Source organism: Oncorhynchus mykiss, chromosome 5 (assembly GCF_057628025.1).
Source record: "Oncorhynchus mykiss isolate SJ-2025 chromosome 5, ASM5762802v1, whole genome shotgun sequence".
In the NCBI taxonomy this organism is placed as follows: domain Eukaryota; kingdom Metazoa; phylum Chordata; class Actinopteri; order Salmoniformes; family Salmonidae; genus Oncorhynchus; species Oncorhynchus mykiss.
Window position 1 is genome coordinate 23,393,548 of NC_143026.1, and position 16,902 is coordinate 23,410,449.

The 16,902-nt window shown below is 42.5% G+C and overlaps 1 pseudogene; it reads right to left on the minus strand.

The window, feature by feature from the left end:
- Positions 1 to 198: 198 nt before the first annotated feature.
- LOC149983203 (SCAN domain-containing protein 3-like) lies at positions 199 to 16,677 on the minus strand (annotated as a pseudogene).
- Positions 16,678 to 16,902: the final 225 nt, after the last annotated feature.

Genomic DNA, 16,902 nt, shown 5'->3' on the forward strand with positions numbered 1-16,902 from the left:
TGATAACTACTATAAAATATTGATAATTGTGCACATTTAACGGAATTTTCGCCCAAACTATTCATTCACAAAGTTTACAGGATGGGACTTTTATTCTGAATTATTCCAAAAATCTGTCACCTGGAAGTACTTAGTTATTCTTGCTTGTTTCACAGCGGGTCTTGGGCAACAAAATGGCTAACATGGATACCAGTCTCTTTAGCGAACGTTCCACTTCTTGCCACTCATTGCCATTTCCAAAGAGACTTGCCTTTCCGCAATCTTCAAATATGAACATTATATCATTAATGAGCTCGAAGAGATAAGAAGATTTTATCCTGATATTACCCGCACAGCTATCATCCAATCACAATATTTATGCAAATTAGATTGATATGAAAACACTCTAAAGTTTAATTCATGCATTTGATTGGAAACATTTAAACATGGCGTATTCTGACGTAATACATGTAATTGTAAACATACAAATTGGGCGAAGGAGCAAAGAGGATTCACGTTTATTTAATTTTTACCACCAGCCAATGTGATCACAATCACACCAAAGCTCTAGCCATTCAAACGTTCCTGCCAGTTCATTTTGAACGCTGTAGCCTATTTTATATCCATCAAGAAAGAGAGGTATTGATATATTATATTGATATATTTCTAGGAACGCATTGGGCTAGGCTGCTGGTTCAAGAGCTATAAACGGAAGAGAGAGAGGCCAGTGAAGCTGCCAACAGAGATGCATAAATTGTGCAAGAATGAAACAGTGAAGACAGATGTGTAAATTAGAAATGAATTAATAGGCTGGACTATTAATGCACCATTCGTACACTAGCCTATATGAACTCAGCAAAAATAGAAATGTCCTCTCACTGTCAACTGCATTTATTTTCATCAAACTTAACATGTGTAAATATTTGTATGAACATAACAAGATTCAACAACTGAGACAGACATTAAAATCAAAAGTTACAGTCAGTATCTGGTGTGGCCACCAGCTGCATTAAGTACTGCAGTGCATCTCCTCCTCATGGACTTCACCAGATTTGCCAGTTCTTGCTATGAGATGTTTCCCCTCTCTTCCACCAAGGCACCTGCAAGTTCCCGGTAATTTCTGGGGGAATGGCCCTAGCGCTCACCCTCCGATCCAACAGGTCCCAGACATTGAGATCCGGGCTCTTTGCTGGCCATGGCAGAACACTGACATTCCTGTCTTGCCGGAAATCACACACAGAACGAGCAGTATGGCTGGTGGCATTGTCATGCTGGAGGGTCATGTCAGTGTAACAGTATAACTTTAGTCCGTCCCCTCGCCCCTACCCGGGCTCAAACCAGGGACCCTCTGCACACATCAACAACTGACACCCACGAAGTATCGTCACCCATCGCTCCACAAAAGCCACGACCCATTTACAGACTCATTTTAAAATTGAGTTAATATTTATTTTTTCTCATCAATCTACACACAATACCCCATAATGACAAAGTGAAAACAGGTTTTAGTCTTTTTTGCACATTTATTAAAATAAAAACAGAAATACCTTATTTACATAAGTATTCAGACCCTTTGCTATGAGACTCGAGATTGAGCTCAAGTGCATTGACCATCCTTGAGATGTTTCTACAACTTGATTGGAGTCCACCTGTGGTAAATTCAATTGATTGGACATGATTTGGAAAGGCACACACCTGTCTATATAAAGTCCCAGTTGACAGTGCATGTCAGAGCAAAAACCAAGCCATGAGGTCGAAGGAATTGTCCATAGAACTCTGAGACAGGATTGTGTCGAGGCACAGATCTGGGGAAGGGTACCAAGAAATGTCTGCAGCATTGAAGGTCCCCAAGAACACAGTGGCCTCCATCATTCTCAAATGGAAGAAGTTTGGAACCACCAAGACTCTTCCCAGAGTTGGCCACTCAGCCAAACTGAGAAAACAGGGGAGAATGGCCATGGTCAGGGAGACGACCAAGAACTGAAAATAGCTGTGCAGCAATGCTCCCCATCCAACCTGACAGAGCTTAAGAGGATCTGTAGAGAGGAATGGGAGAAACACCCCAAATACAGGTGTGCCAAACTTGTAGCGTCATACCCAAGAAGTCAATATGTAAACTGAACAATATGTACAATATGTAAACAATGTGAGTTAAGCTATTCTCTGCTTCAGATGCACAATGTCAAGAGGTGCATTGCAAATGCTCATAAGGCTAATGCCATCATGTTTCCCAACTCCGGTCCTCGAGAACCCCCAACAGTACAGTTTATTGTAGCCCCGGACAACCATGCATATTTGAAATTGTCAATTAATCATCAGGCCCTCTGAGTTGAATCAGGTATGTTTTTCCGGGGCTACAAGCAAAAAAATATGTGCTGTTGGGGGTATTAAAGGACTGGAGTTGGGAGCCGCTGAACATGAAAAGTTCACGTTCCAGGTATTCAGGAGCTGGACTGCTAAAGCTAGTTGCTAACAGAGAAATGGCTGCCATGGTTGGATCGGTATATCTTTTTGCATTCGATGATCAATCATGGGAGGAATACTGTGAAATACTTGGTCAAACTAAATAGAAGATGATGACAAGAAAAGAGCCATTCTGTTGAGTTCAGTGGGAAGCCAAACCTACAGTCGTATGAGAAATCTGATTTGTCCTGGTCAGTGGCAATTTTAAGATGTAAATTATTTTTTTATTTTTTAAGTTGCATGCCAGCAAAGCCACAACATAACCCATCATCTGTTAGGGCCTACATTAAAAAATATATATTAAAAAAAACTGTTTTAACTGGGCAAGTCAGTTATGAACAAATTCTTATTTACATTTACGGCCCACTAAAAGGCAAAAGGCTTCCTGCGGGGACAGGGGCTGGGATTAAAAATCAAATAAAAATATAGGGCAAAACACACGCAAGAGAAACAACACAACACTACATAAAGAGAGACCTGTCCCAACAGCAGAGTCCCAACAGCAGTCCCAACACCTAACCAATGCTACACCTGGCTATCAGTGGAGTCTTGTCTGGCAGCGAAATAGTTCATTCAGCCTCATTTACTGACTTTTAAGAAAATCATAGCTGATATGGCTGACTTGCTTAACCAAATGTGGTTTCTTCTGACAATTGAGATGTAAAAACTATGGCATAAGGGGACGACGAGCAGATAAGAGGCAATCCTTAATTTAGATTAAGACATTAATGAGCGAGCTAGGACGGACGTAGTCAATATAACTATTTGTTCAGCACTTTTGAAATATACAGCGACAGAATTCAGAACATGGGCCGTTCTTACAGTGTTCTCCCTGTACATCAAGTCAGAACCATAGGATAAATAAAAGGGGCATATAAGCAGACAAGTAAATCTCTTACAATAAATGTGCACCACCAAATCAGAACAGTGGGCTAAATTATATGGGGAAAAGGGACCAAATTGTTAGGGTGAGGCATAGGTAACTAACAGCTTATACTACACAACATACACTTAGTATTACTTTCTTAGCTACAGTATCCATATCTCCCTGGCATATTACATAATGTATGCAGCAACATACAATACATTTTTGGACTCACCTTGTTGTGCTGTGCTCACTTGAACAGAAAGGTGGCTTGGAGGTCTTTCGTGGGCAAATTTTGTCATCAAACTTTGTCTTCAAAGTCTGTCATTATCTGTATTTATGGTGCTTTCAAGACAACAGGGAACTCAGAAAAAAACAAGGTTGAATCATGATGTTAGTGATCTTCAGGTCGGAGCTCTAAAAAGAGGCCCGAGTTCCCGACTTGGAATTCCAAGTTGGATGACCGTTTAAAGCGTATTTTCCCAGTTGGAGCTCGTTTTGTTCCCCGTTGTCTTGACCACACTGAAGTCTGAGATTTACCAGTTCCGATTTTCCAGTTGTTTTGAAAGCAGCAGAAGTCATGCTGGATTGACAGCATATCCAACGTTGAATGTTTATCCTTTTAAGCTTGGACAAGAGACCCTTAAACCCAGACTTGGACCATACATCCACTCCACTGAATAGTAGGCTAGTGATTGCTTTTTCAATGCTTGCAGTTTGCTGATTCCTTCCAAACCATTCATTGTTGAATTTGCAATTTCCAATTTATTGTGTAATGTTTATGTCCAATGGCCAATGAGCACCGATATGTTTTATCTGTCATTTCTCATCATAATGTCTATCATATGACAATTCATATACCGCCCCAGGAGATGACACAATCTTAATTGCACTCCACACTGCCCTTTCCCACCTGGACAAAAGGAACACCTATGTGAGAATGCTGTTCATTGACTACAGTCGGGGCCAAAGGTTTTGAGAATGACACAAATATACATTTTCACAAAGTTTGCTGCTTCAGTGTCTTTAGATATTCTTGTCAGATGTTACTATGGAATACTGAAGTATAATTACAAGCATTTCATAAGTGTGAAAGTCTTTTATTGACAATTACATGAAGTTGATGCAATAGTCAATGCTGTCAATTAACTTCTGGGCCACATCCTGACTGATGGCAGCCCATTCTTGCATAATCAATGCTTGGAGTTTGTCAGAATTTGTGGGTTTTTGTTTGTCCACCCGCCTCTTGAGGATTGACCACAAGTTCTCAATGGGATTAAGGTCTGGGGAGTTTCCTGGCCATGGACCCAAAATATCAATGTTTTGTTCCCCAAGCCACTTAGTTATCACTTTTGCCTTATGGCAAGATGCTCCATCATGCTGGAAAAGGCATTGTTAATCAACAAACTGTTCCATTCTTTAATCATGGCTGCGTTCTTAGGCAAAATTGTGAGTGAGCTCACTCCCTTGGCTGAGAAGCAACCCCACACATGAATGGTCTCAGGATGCTTTACTGTTGGTATGACACAGGACTGATGGTAGCGCTCACCTAGTCTTCTCCGGACAAGCTTTTTTCCGGATTACCCAAACAATCGGCAAGAGGATTCATCAGAGAAAATGACTTTACCCCAGTCCTCGGCGGTTCAATCCCTGTACCTTTTGCAGAATGTTTTTCCTGGAAAGAAGTGGCTTCTTTGCTTCCCTTCTTGACACCAGGCCATCCTCCAAAAGTCTTCGCCTCACTGTGCGTGCAGATGCAGGGCACGACAACACCTTTTCCCACTCAGGAGACTGAAAAGATTAGGCAGGGATCCCCAGATCCTCAAAGACTTCTACAGCTGCACCATCGAGAGCATTCTGACCTGTTGCATCACTGCCTGGCATGGCAATAGCTCAGCATCCGACCGTAAGGCGTTACAGAGGGTAGTGCATACAGCCCAGTACATCACTGGGGCCAAGCTTCCTGCCATCCTTGACCTCTATACCAGGCGGTGTCAGAGGGCCCTAAAAATTGTCAAAGACTCCAGTCACCCTAGTCATAGACTGTTCTCTCTGCTACTGCACGACAAGCTGTACCAGAGCGCCAAGTCTAGGTCCAAGAGGCTTCTAAATAGCTTCTACCCCTAAGCCATAAGACTCTTGAACATCTAATCAAATGGCTACCCAGACTATATACATTAACCCCACTTTTGTTTTTATCCTGCTGCTACTCTCTATCTATGCATAGTCACTTTAATAACTCTACCTACATGTACATATTACCTCAATTACCTTCCGAGGTGCATATTGAAAACATTGGAAGAACTGTTTACATTTACTTTTTCTCAGCCAACAAGATGAGTAGGACTAAGGAACAGCAAAAGCACTAGCCTATGTCAATTTACTATCCCCCATAGTACAAAAGTTTACCTATTCTATGCGAGAAATAAATATTCTAAGTATAGTCTGGGACAGTTGTGGGATGCGATACATCCCAAATTAATACAACCGCTGGCATCAAAAAAAACTTTTTCACAACAGCCCACAACAACTTTTTCACAACAGCCCTAGTTGTGACCAAGAAGGAGTTCTGGATGAGCAGCAGCACTTTTCTTCCAACAGTGAAGTCATCAAAGCGAGCCTTGAAGTTATCCATCAGCTTCTGGGTGAAATCAACATGGTTGGGAACATGTTTTTCTCCCTGCGTTTGTACCAGAAGATTGGGAAAGTGGACAAGTTCTCCCTGGAGATCATTCTTGAAAAGCTCCAATTTCCTCTGAAATGTGGAATGAGGGAGAGCACAGTTTGTTGTTTTGGAAAGTTTGTTGTTTTAAAAGTGTATTGGAAAGTTTCTTAGTAGCTAGCTAACTTTTTAGTTTGGATCCCACAATGCAGTTGGCATCAGTTGCTGGGACTGCTACTCTGTCCAGTGATCCTGCCAACCAAGGCCGGGTCTGAGGAGCTATTTGGCGTAGCAGCTAGCCTAGCTGCTAGCTAGCTGCCTATCAAGCCAAAGGGGTTTCTTGAGGTCTTGAACGCACTCCGCGACACTGTTAGCCATTGTGGCTTGGACCTTGGATTGTCCCGGGTTTGTCTAGAACCCTACTGTTTGTTGTTTTCAATCTTCCCTATGTCCTGCCCTGTCTGGAACTTCAAGGAGTAACAGCGTAACTAACGTTGCTAGCTACCATGACAAAGACCAAAGCCGGCGATCAAAAACAGTTCTACAAGCAGTTGTTACAACAAGAAAATAGCTTTAAGTGTTTTGTCCAAATACTGGTGGATTCGGCTAATAAAGGAATGGATGACCTGACCAGAGAGGTCCAGGACCTGAAGAACAGCTTTCAGTTCTCCCAGAGTCAGCTCGATGATTTGAAACATGACAATGGCAAAATGACAGAAATCTTTAAGTAATTTAGAGAGGACATCAGTTCTGTGTGGGAATCCATGATAACAATAATGGATAAATTAGACTCAAGGGAGAATCAAGGCGGAATAACATGGTTGATGATGGAATTGCAGATTCTCCACATGAGACCTGGATGGAGTCTGAGGACAAAGTGGGGGAAATATTCTCAGAGAAATTGAAGATGGACCACAGGAAGTTGAAGTGGGGCGCACCCACAGGACTGGAAAACAGGTGACAGACCCAGGCCAATAGTTGTCAGGTTCCTGAGCTTCAAGGACAAGGTGGCTGTTCTGGAAAGAGTGAAGAACTTGAGAGGAACTTATACAGTGGCTTGCTGTCACAATCGTCGTAAGGAGCGGACCAAAATGCAGCGTGATATGTGTTCATGATGATTTATTAATTAAAGAAAGCACTGAACACTGAATACAAACTATACAAAAACAATAAACGAATAACGACCGTGAAGCTATAATGAGAACTGTGCTGACACAAGCAACTAACATACCACATAGACAATCACCCACAAACAAACAGTGAAACCCAGGCTACCTAAGTATGATTCTCAATAAGAGACAACTAATGACACCTGCCTCTGATTGAGAACCATACTAGGCCGAAACATAGAAATCCCAAAATCATAGAAAAAACAAACATAGACTGCCCACCCCAACTCACGCCCTGACCATACTAAATAACGACAAAACAAAGGAAATAAAAGGTCAGAACGTGACAGTACCCCCCCCCCCCCCCCCCCCAAAGGTGCGGACTCCGGCCGCAAAACCTGAACCTATAGGGGAGGGTCTGGGTGGGCGTCTGTCCGCGGTGGCGGCTCTGGCGCGGGATGTGGACCCCACTTCAACACAGTCTTTCTCCGCCTCATTGTCCACCTCCGTGGCATCCTAAACACGGCGACCCTCGCCGCCGACCTCGGACTGGGGACCCTAGAAATGGGTCTCCGGCAGCGCTGGCGCCTCTGGACTGAGGGGCTCTGGCGCCTTTGGACTGAGGGGCTCTGGCGCCTCTGAACTGAGGGGCTCTGGCGCGTTTGGACTGAGGGGCTCTGGCGCCTCTGGACTGAGGGGCTCTGGCGCCTCTGGACTGAGGGGCGGAAGCTCTGGCAGCACTGGGCGGAGGAGCTCTGTAGGGATGAGACGGAGAGACAGCTTGGTTCCGGGGGGCTGCCACTGGAGGGCTGGTGCGTGGAGGTGGTTCTGGATAGACCGGACCGTGCAATCACACTGGAGCTCTTGAGCACCGAGGCTACCCAACCTTACCTGGTTGAATGCTCCCGGTTGCCCTGCCAGTGCGACGAGGTGGAATAGCCCGCACTGGGCTGTGCTGGCGAACCGGGGACACCATGCATAAGGCTGGTGCCATGTATGCCGGCCCAAGGAGACGCACTGGAGACCAGATGCGTAGAGCCGGCTTCATGGCACCTGGCTCGATGCCCACCCTAGCCCGGCCGATACGAGGAGCTGGTATGTACCGCACCGGGCTATGCACCCACATGCGCTCCACCGCATAACACGGTGCCTGCCCGGTCTCTCTCGCCCTCCGGTAAGCACAGGAAGTTGGCGCAGGTCTCCTACCTGGCTTCACCATACTTCCTGTGTGCCCCCCAAGAAATTTTTGGGGCTGCCTCTCGGGCTTCCTTGCCAGCCGTGTTCCCTCGTATCGCCGGTTCCTCTCTCCGGCTGCCTCTGCTCTCCTAGCTGCCTCCACCTGTTCCCATGGGCGGTGATCCTTTCCCGCCAGGATCTCCTCCCAAGTGTAGCAACACTTGCCGTCCAAAACGTCCTCCCATGTCCAGTCCTCCTTGCGCTGCTCCTGCTGCCTGTCACCACGCCGCTTGGTCCTGTTGTGGTGGGTGATTCTGTCACGATCGTCGTAAGGAGAGGACCAAAATGCAGCGTGGTATGTGTTCATGATGATTTATTAATTAAATAAAGCACTGAACACTGAATACAAACTATACAAAAACAATAAACGAATAACGACCGTGAAGCTATAATGAGAACTGTGCTGACACAAGCAACTAACATAGACAATCACCCACAAACAAACAGTGAAACCCAGGCTACCTAAGTATGATTCTCAATCAGAGACAACTAATGACACCTGCCTCTGATTGAGAACCATACTAGGCCGAAACATACAAATCCCCAAATTATAGAAAAAAACAAACAGACTGCCCACCCCAACTCACGCCCTGACCATACTAAATAACGACAAAACAAAGGAAATAAAAGGTCAGAGCGTGACACTTGCGAAAGTATTCAACTCCCTTGGCATTTTCCCTATTTTGTTACCTTACAACCTGAAATTAAAATTGATTTTGGGGTTGTATCGTTTAATTTACACAACATGCCTACCACTTTGAAGATGCAAAAAAGAAGAAATACGACAAAAAAAACAGAAGCCTGCATAACTATTCACCACCCCAAAGTCAATACTTTGTAGAGCCACCTTTTGCAGCAATTACAGCTGCAAGTCTCTTGGGGTAAGTCTCTATAAGCTTGGCACACATGTAGCCACTGGGATTTTTGCCCATTCTTCAAGGCAAAACTGCTCCAGCTCCTTCAAGTTGGATGGGTTCTGCTGGTGTACAGCAATATTTAAGTCATACCACAGATTATCAATTGGATTGAGGTCTGGCTTTGACTAGGCCATTCCAAGACATTTAAATGTTTCCCCTTAAAACCTGTTATGGCTGCAATCCCGATACCGGGATCAATATGACAACTACCAGTGAAAATAGAGGGCGCCAAATTCAAACCACAGAAATTACAATTCCTAAAACATACATGTCTTATATAATTTTAAAGCTATTCTCGTTGTTAATCCCACCAAAGTGTATGATTTCAAATAGGCTTTTCAGCGAAAGCACTACAAACATTTATGTTAGGTCTCCACAAACCACAATAAGCACAGCCATTTCCCAGCAAAATATGGCATTCACAAAAAACAGAAATAAAGATAAAATGAATCACTAACCTTGAATTATCTTCATCAGATGACACTCATAGGACTTCCTGTTACACAATACATGCATGTTTTGTTTGATAAAGTTTATATTTATATCAAAAAAATCTGAGTTTACATTGGCGCGTTAGATTCACTAGTTCCAAAAACATCAAGTGATTTTGCATAGCCACATCATTCAACAGAAATACTCATCATAAATGTAGATGATAATACAAGTTATACACATGGAATTATAGATATACCTCTCCTTAATGCAACCGCTGTGTCAGATTTCAAAAAAACTTTACGGAAAAAGAAACGCATGCAATAATCTGAGACGGCACTCAAAAGTAAAAACACCACAGCCGCAAAGATGGCATCAACATAAATAAGAAAGTACATGATAAATATTCCCTTACCTTTGATGATCTACATCAGAAAGCACTCCAGGAATCCCAGGTCCACAATAAATGTTTGTTTTGTTCGAAAATGTCCGTTATTTATGTCCAAATATCTTATTTTGTTAGCGCGTTTGGTATATATATCCAAACGATGGTTGACATCTAGTGGAACCCCTAGGCAGTGCAACATCATTCATATCTCAAGGGGATTTCATTGGGGACTCTGGTGAATACATACAAGCTCAGATTTCTGACTTCCTGTTTTGATTTCATCTCAGGATTTTGCATGCCAATATGAGTTCTGTTATACTCACAGACATCATTCAAACAGTTTTAGAAACGTCAGAGTGTTTTCTATCCAATACTACTAATAATATGCAAATATTAGCAACGATGTTCAAAGTTTCTGATATTTTTTTTATAACCCTGTACTTCTCCACAACTTTATCCCTGACCTGTTTGGAGAGCTCATTGGTCTTCATGGTGCCACTTACTTGGTGGTGCCCCATTCTTAGTGGTGTTGCAGACTCTGGGGCCTTTCAGAACAGGTGTATATATACTGAGATCATGTGACACTTAGATTACACACAGGTGGACTCTATTTAACTAATTATGTGACTTCTGAAGGTAATTGGTTGCACCAGATCTTATTTGTGGGCTTCATAGCAAAGGGGGTGAATACATATGCACGCACCAATTTTCAATTTTTCATTCTTTAAATTTTTTAAAACAAGTTATTTTTTTCATTTCACTTCACCAATTTGGACTATTTTGTGTATGTCCATTATATGAAATCCAAATAAAAATATATTTAAATTACAGGTTGTTACAGGATAAATACTTTTGCAAGGCACTGTATCTTCCTCAACGAGGACAAACCTGAAACTGTGCGCCAGAAGAGGAAAGAACTTATCCCAGCCATGAAAGCTGCCAGAGAGCGTGGGGACATTGCTTACATACGCTGACAGGCTCATTGTCCACCCTCCCTCCCAGAACCCTGGAAGGGATGAGAGAGCCAAGTTTGACCAAATACAATGCTATTTCTCTGTAAACAAATTAACAACAGACTTGCAGCATGTTTATAGAGAAGGGCACTCTAACACTGACACAAATGACTGAAGATTGGTTGAAAGAAATTGATAATAAGAAGATTGTGGGAGCTGTACTGTTAGATTTCAGTGCAGCCTTTGATATTTTTTTACCATAACCTGTTGTTGAAAAAATGTATGTGTGTATGACTTTTCAACCTCTGCCATATCGTGGATTCAGAACTATCTATCTAATAGAACTCAAAGGGTTTTATTTTATGGAGGCTTCTCTAATGTCAAGTGTGGTGTACAGCAGGGTAGCTCTCTAGGCCCTCTACTCTTTCTATTTTTATCAATGACCTGCCACTGGCATTAAACAAAGCATGTGTGTCCATGTATGCTGATGATTCAACCATACACCTATCAGCAACCACAGCTAATAAAGTCACTGAAACCCTTAACAAAGAGCAGTCTGTTTTGGAATGGGTGGCCAGTAATAAACTGGTCCTGAACATCTCTAAAACTAAGAACATTGTATTTGGTACAAATAATTCTCTAAGTTCTAGACCTCCGCTGAATCTGGTAGTGAGTTGTGCAGCTGTTGAACTATTTGAGGAGACTAAATTACTTGGCGTTACATTAGATTGTAAACTGTCATCGTCAAACATATAGATTCAATGGTTGTAAAGATGGGGAGAGGTCTGTCCGTAATAAAGATATGATCTGCTTTTTGACACCACACTCCAGAAAACAAGTCCCCTAGGCTCTAGTTTTGTCTTATCTTGATTATTGTCCAGTCGTGTGGTCAAGTGCTGCAAGGAAATACCTAGTTAAGCTGCAGCTGGCCCAGAACAGAGCATGTCTTGCTATTCATTGTAATCAGAGGGTTGATATAAATACTATGCATGCCAGTCTCTCTTGGTTAAGAGTTGAGGAGAGTCTAACTGCATCACTTCTTCTTTTTATAAGAAAATTGTTTGCATAGTCAACTTACACACAGTTCTGACATACACACTTACCTCACCAGACATGCCGCCAGGGGTCTTTTCACAGTCCCCAAATCCAGAACAAGGTCAAGAAAGCGTACACTATTATATAGAGCCATTATTGTATGGAACTCCGTTACATCTCATAATGCTCAAGTGAACAGTCATCCTGGTTACAAAAAAAACAGATAAAGCAACACCTCATGGCACAACACCTCTCCCCTATTTGATCTAGATAGTTTGTGTGTATGTACTGATACAGTATGTAGGCTATGTGTGCCTTTTGTATTTTTGATTTGATGTAGTTCTGTCCTTGAGCTGTTCTTGTCTATTAATGTTCTGTATTATGTCATGTTTCATGTTTTGTGTGGACTCAAGGAAGAGTAGCTGCTGCTTTTTGCAACAGCTAATGGGATCCTAATAAAATATCAATTACAACAAGCCTGGACTGCTGTTATCATATAACACACTGTGTTGTTCTGTCCCTGCAGCTAAACATTCAGTTGGTTAAGATGTGATGTAATGTTTGTCAAAAATGCAACTGTTTCCATCTTCTCCTCATCTTCTAAAAACTCTGAAAACTGAGTTGCCTTGTCACTCTTTTGCTCTGATAATAAAGCTTAGATTTCCGCCCGAATGGCCCAATAGATTCCCAAAACCCTGCCTTTGTTGAGCCATCTCAACAAAACTGGCATTGGCCTCTGTCAGAATGCCTCGTAGCATGCGGTTGTAGGGATGATGTTGCTCTCAAAAAGTTGATCATTTTCATTATCGTTGTCATGACTTCAGAATACTCTTTTCCCCCACTGGCACACAGGACAGATTGATGGATGATGCAGTGATATGATGTCTGATCAGGGTGGTCCTCTTTCAAAAGTGCAACCAGTCCCCTCCCTTTCCTATCATGGAGCTCCATCTGTGGAGACCACTGACTTCAGATCTCTCCCCCTTTTTGTCAGAATCCCTTTGATGGCCTCATGGATATCCTCTCCCTGTGTGTCTTCTTCTAGATTTGTTAAGCCCAACAGTTCCTCACAGAATTCCTTCTTTGTTTCGTTATAAAATCTGACAATCACCAGAAGCTGGGCAATTATCAGTGTTATCAAATCAAATTGTATTGGTCACATACGCATATTTAGCAGATGTTATTGCGGGTGTAGCGAAATGCTTGTGTTTCTAGCTCCAACAGTGCAGTAATATCTAGCAATTCACAACAATGCACACAAACCTAAAAGTAAAATAATGGCATTAAGAAATATATAAATATTAGGACAAGCAATGTCGGAATGGCATTGACTAAAATACAGTAGAAAGTCGTGTTCCTGGTCGTAATGCTGGTTTTACCGCCGCTCCAGTATCCAAAAGTTCTTTCCAGCTGTATGTAATAACACAAAAAACGTTTTGGGCTAATAATATAACAAATAACACAAACAAATAATAATACTGCAAAGTTGCTTAGGAGCTAGAAGCAGAGCTGCCATGTCTGTCGGCACCATCTTTTCTCCTTATGCATGTTGCATTCTGAATGGCCTCATCACGTTGTGAAGTTAAATCTTCAGCTAATATTTCAGTTCTACTCATTGCTTTGGAATCTGTGGGATCGGTTTGATCTTTTTCCTGAGCTCATCTTTTTCTTTAACTTCTAGGAAGGTGTCAGCAACTTCACACATGCATTTTTTTTACTATCTCAGTATCTGAAAATGTTTTTTTTGTGTGTGTTTTCCCAAAACCCAAGCTATCCTCAGTGAACACTCCATTGCACGTTGTTGGGCTGTCAGGGAATTGACAAGGATTTTGTAGGACCTCTCATATCGGGATTTGAGTTGGTTAATCTTGTTTGTTCTCACCTCTGTGATCAGGGGATATACGTCTGGTCGAAATTACTATGCCTGGTGTCATAATGGCGCTTAACATTGGACTCTATGCATATCAAGCACATTGGTTTTGTGCTGCAGTAGTTGCAGGGCGATTGAATACATACTGTTCCGTCCACTCGTCTTTGAATATACCGTTTTCAGCGTGAACTTTTGACATTTTTTTACCAGACATATTAACAAAGATACTGGTAACTAAGCTCCTTTTATCTGTGATATTTAACAGTTGAACCGCGGTCAAATCCTTCTGTTTCTTTTTGCCTGCTTGTCCCAAGGTTCCGCAGAGGAAATTTGGATTGATGTGATTGGGTAAGATGCTGCCTGTTATATTTGCATATAACCATGCGATTGGATTAGACTGGGCACTAGTAAAGGCAGGCCTTGCTTCGAGAGAGAGCGAAAAAGAGGTTGATGAGTTAGAGAGGCCGCTGCACTCGGTTTAATTTTTAAAGCTGTCTAAAAATAATTTAGTGACTTCTATATAACAAAATGCGATGTTCTCCGTATTGGCCATTATCCGGGTCCGTATTGGCCATTATCCGGGTCCGTATTGGCCATGGTCCGGGTCCAGACAATGGTCCGCCAGTTGAGTTTGGCTGATGTTGTCACACCCTGACCACAGAGAGCCTTTTTTATTCTCTATTTTGGTTAGGTCAGGTGTGACTAGGGGGGGTGTTCCTATCTAGGTTGTTTAGTTCTATGTTGGCCTGGTATGGTTCCCAATCAGAGGCAGCTGTTTATCGTTGTCTCTGATAGGGGATCATATTTAGACAGCCATTTCCCCACTGCGTTTTGTGGGATCTTGTTTTTGTGTTGTTGCCTGTGAGCACTCCAGAACGTCACATTTCGTTTGTTCTTTATTGTTTTGTGCGGTTCACGTCAAATAAAAGATGTCGAACCAATTTCACGCTGCGCTTTGGTCTGATGTGATTACGACGATCTTGACAGATGAACAGCATGTCAGAGAACATTCCAAAAGTGGCTCCTATCAAATCAAAATAAAATAAAATGTTATTGACCACATACACATGTTTAGCACATAAAAATGTAAAGTCAATTAATCAGATTTGAAGTTTGAAGTGGATACAGGGTGCAGTGTAATCATAATGAATAGATCAGAGTACTCAAATTTGTGGGACAGTGCAAAAGTTCCAGACTTAAATATTTGTTCTCTACATCTCAAAACATACACAAGTGAGAGAGTAGACTAGACACATTGGGTGCATCTAATGTAACTGTGCAGCACAGAGACACAATGACTCAGCTACCTGTAGTAATCATATCAAGCAACGGACCAAACCTGCTAGGTCGGGGCTGAATAAAATAACTGAGGAACAGTAAATCAGATTGATGAGGGTCAACAGTGGACATTGGAAAAAGGTGTTGACAAAGCATGAGAATGTGTTCAAAGAGGAACTTGGAACATTGAAAGGCCGCCCAGCTAAAATATATGTAGACAAGGAGGACACACCAAGGTTTTACAAACCAAGACCTGTGCCTTATGCCATGAAGTCAAAGGTAGAGGCAGAGATTGATCGTCTCTTGAAAGTGGACATTATGGAACCAGTCAAATTCTCAGAATGGGCAGCTCCCATAGTGCATGTTTTGAAACCTGCCAATACTGTGAGAATCTGTGGGGATTACAAACTGACTGTTAACAGAGTATCCAAGTTAGAGCACTATCCTATTACAAAAACAGGTCATTTATTTGCAAATATGTCTGGTGGACAGAGGTTTGCAAAGTTAGATATGAGCCATGCATATCAACAGATCACTCTGGATGAGGAATCTAATAAGTATTGTAAAGTAAACACACACAAAGGGTTGTTTATGTATAAACATTTCCCTTTTGGTGTCTCCAGTAGTCCTGCTAATTTTCAGAGCACCAACGAGGGTGTACTTCAAGGAATTCCACGTTGCCATTTACTTGGATGACATCCTAGGCGGCGTGACCAGGAGCATCTGTGCACGCTGACTGAGGTGCTACAGAGATTGGAAAGTGCAGGCTTAAGTCTCAAGTGGAGTAAGTGTACCTTCATGAGGAACGAGGCAGTGTTCCTAGGACAAAAAGTGGACGCCACGAGTATCCATTTACTCAATGACAAGGTCCAAGCAATCCAGAACGCACCTGCTCCTACAAATGTGACTGAGTTAAAAGCTTGCTTGGGACTGCTAAACTATTATAACAGGGTTCTGCCAAACTTGTCAACAGTGTTAGCATCGCTTCAAACACTACTGTGTAAAGAGACAGTGGCAGTGGGGGCGAGAGCAGGAGGCTTCGCTTGCAAAATCAGAGAAACTGATGCAGTCATCAGATGTGTTGGTTCACTACGATGGAGAGAAGGACCTCATTCGCTTGTGTGATGCGTCACCCTACGGGGTAGGAGCAGTTCTGTCACACCATATGCAGGATGGAACTGAGAGACCAATAAGGTTTATGTCGAGAACTTTTAACCCAGAAAAAAATAACTATTCCCAATTAGACAAAGAGGAGTTTGCAGTAATGTTTGGGGTTCAGAGGTTTCAGAAATACATACAGTGTATATGGCAGGAAGTTTACCATTTGAACAGATCATAAACCTTTACTGTTAATTTTCAATGAAACGAAGGCAGTTCCACAGATGGTGTCTCTGAGAATCCAGAGGTGGGTAGTGATGTTCCGGGAATACGAGTATGTCACCGTTTTCAAGGCAGGAACATACCATGGCAACGCAGATGCCTTGAGCCATCTTCCGCTGCCGTCCACGCCCATCATAACAGCTCAGGAGTGCAGATGTTGGTGGACACAGACACAGCACTCATGACTGCAGAGCAAGTGGGAACCTGGACAGGTAAAGATCCAGTGCAGTCTAGAGTTAGAGAATATGTGGTAAGGGGATGACCACAACAAACAGAAGTAACTGAACTCACACCACACAGTGTCAGGAAAACAGAGACGAGTATACAGGATGGTT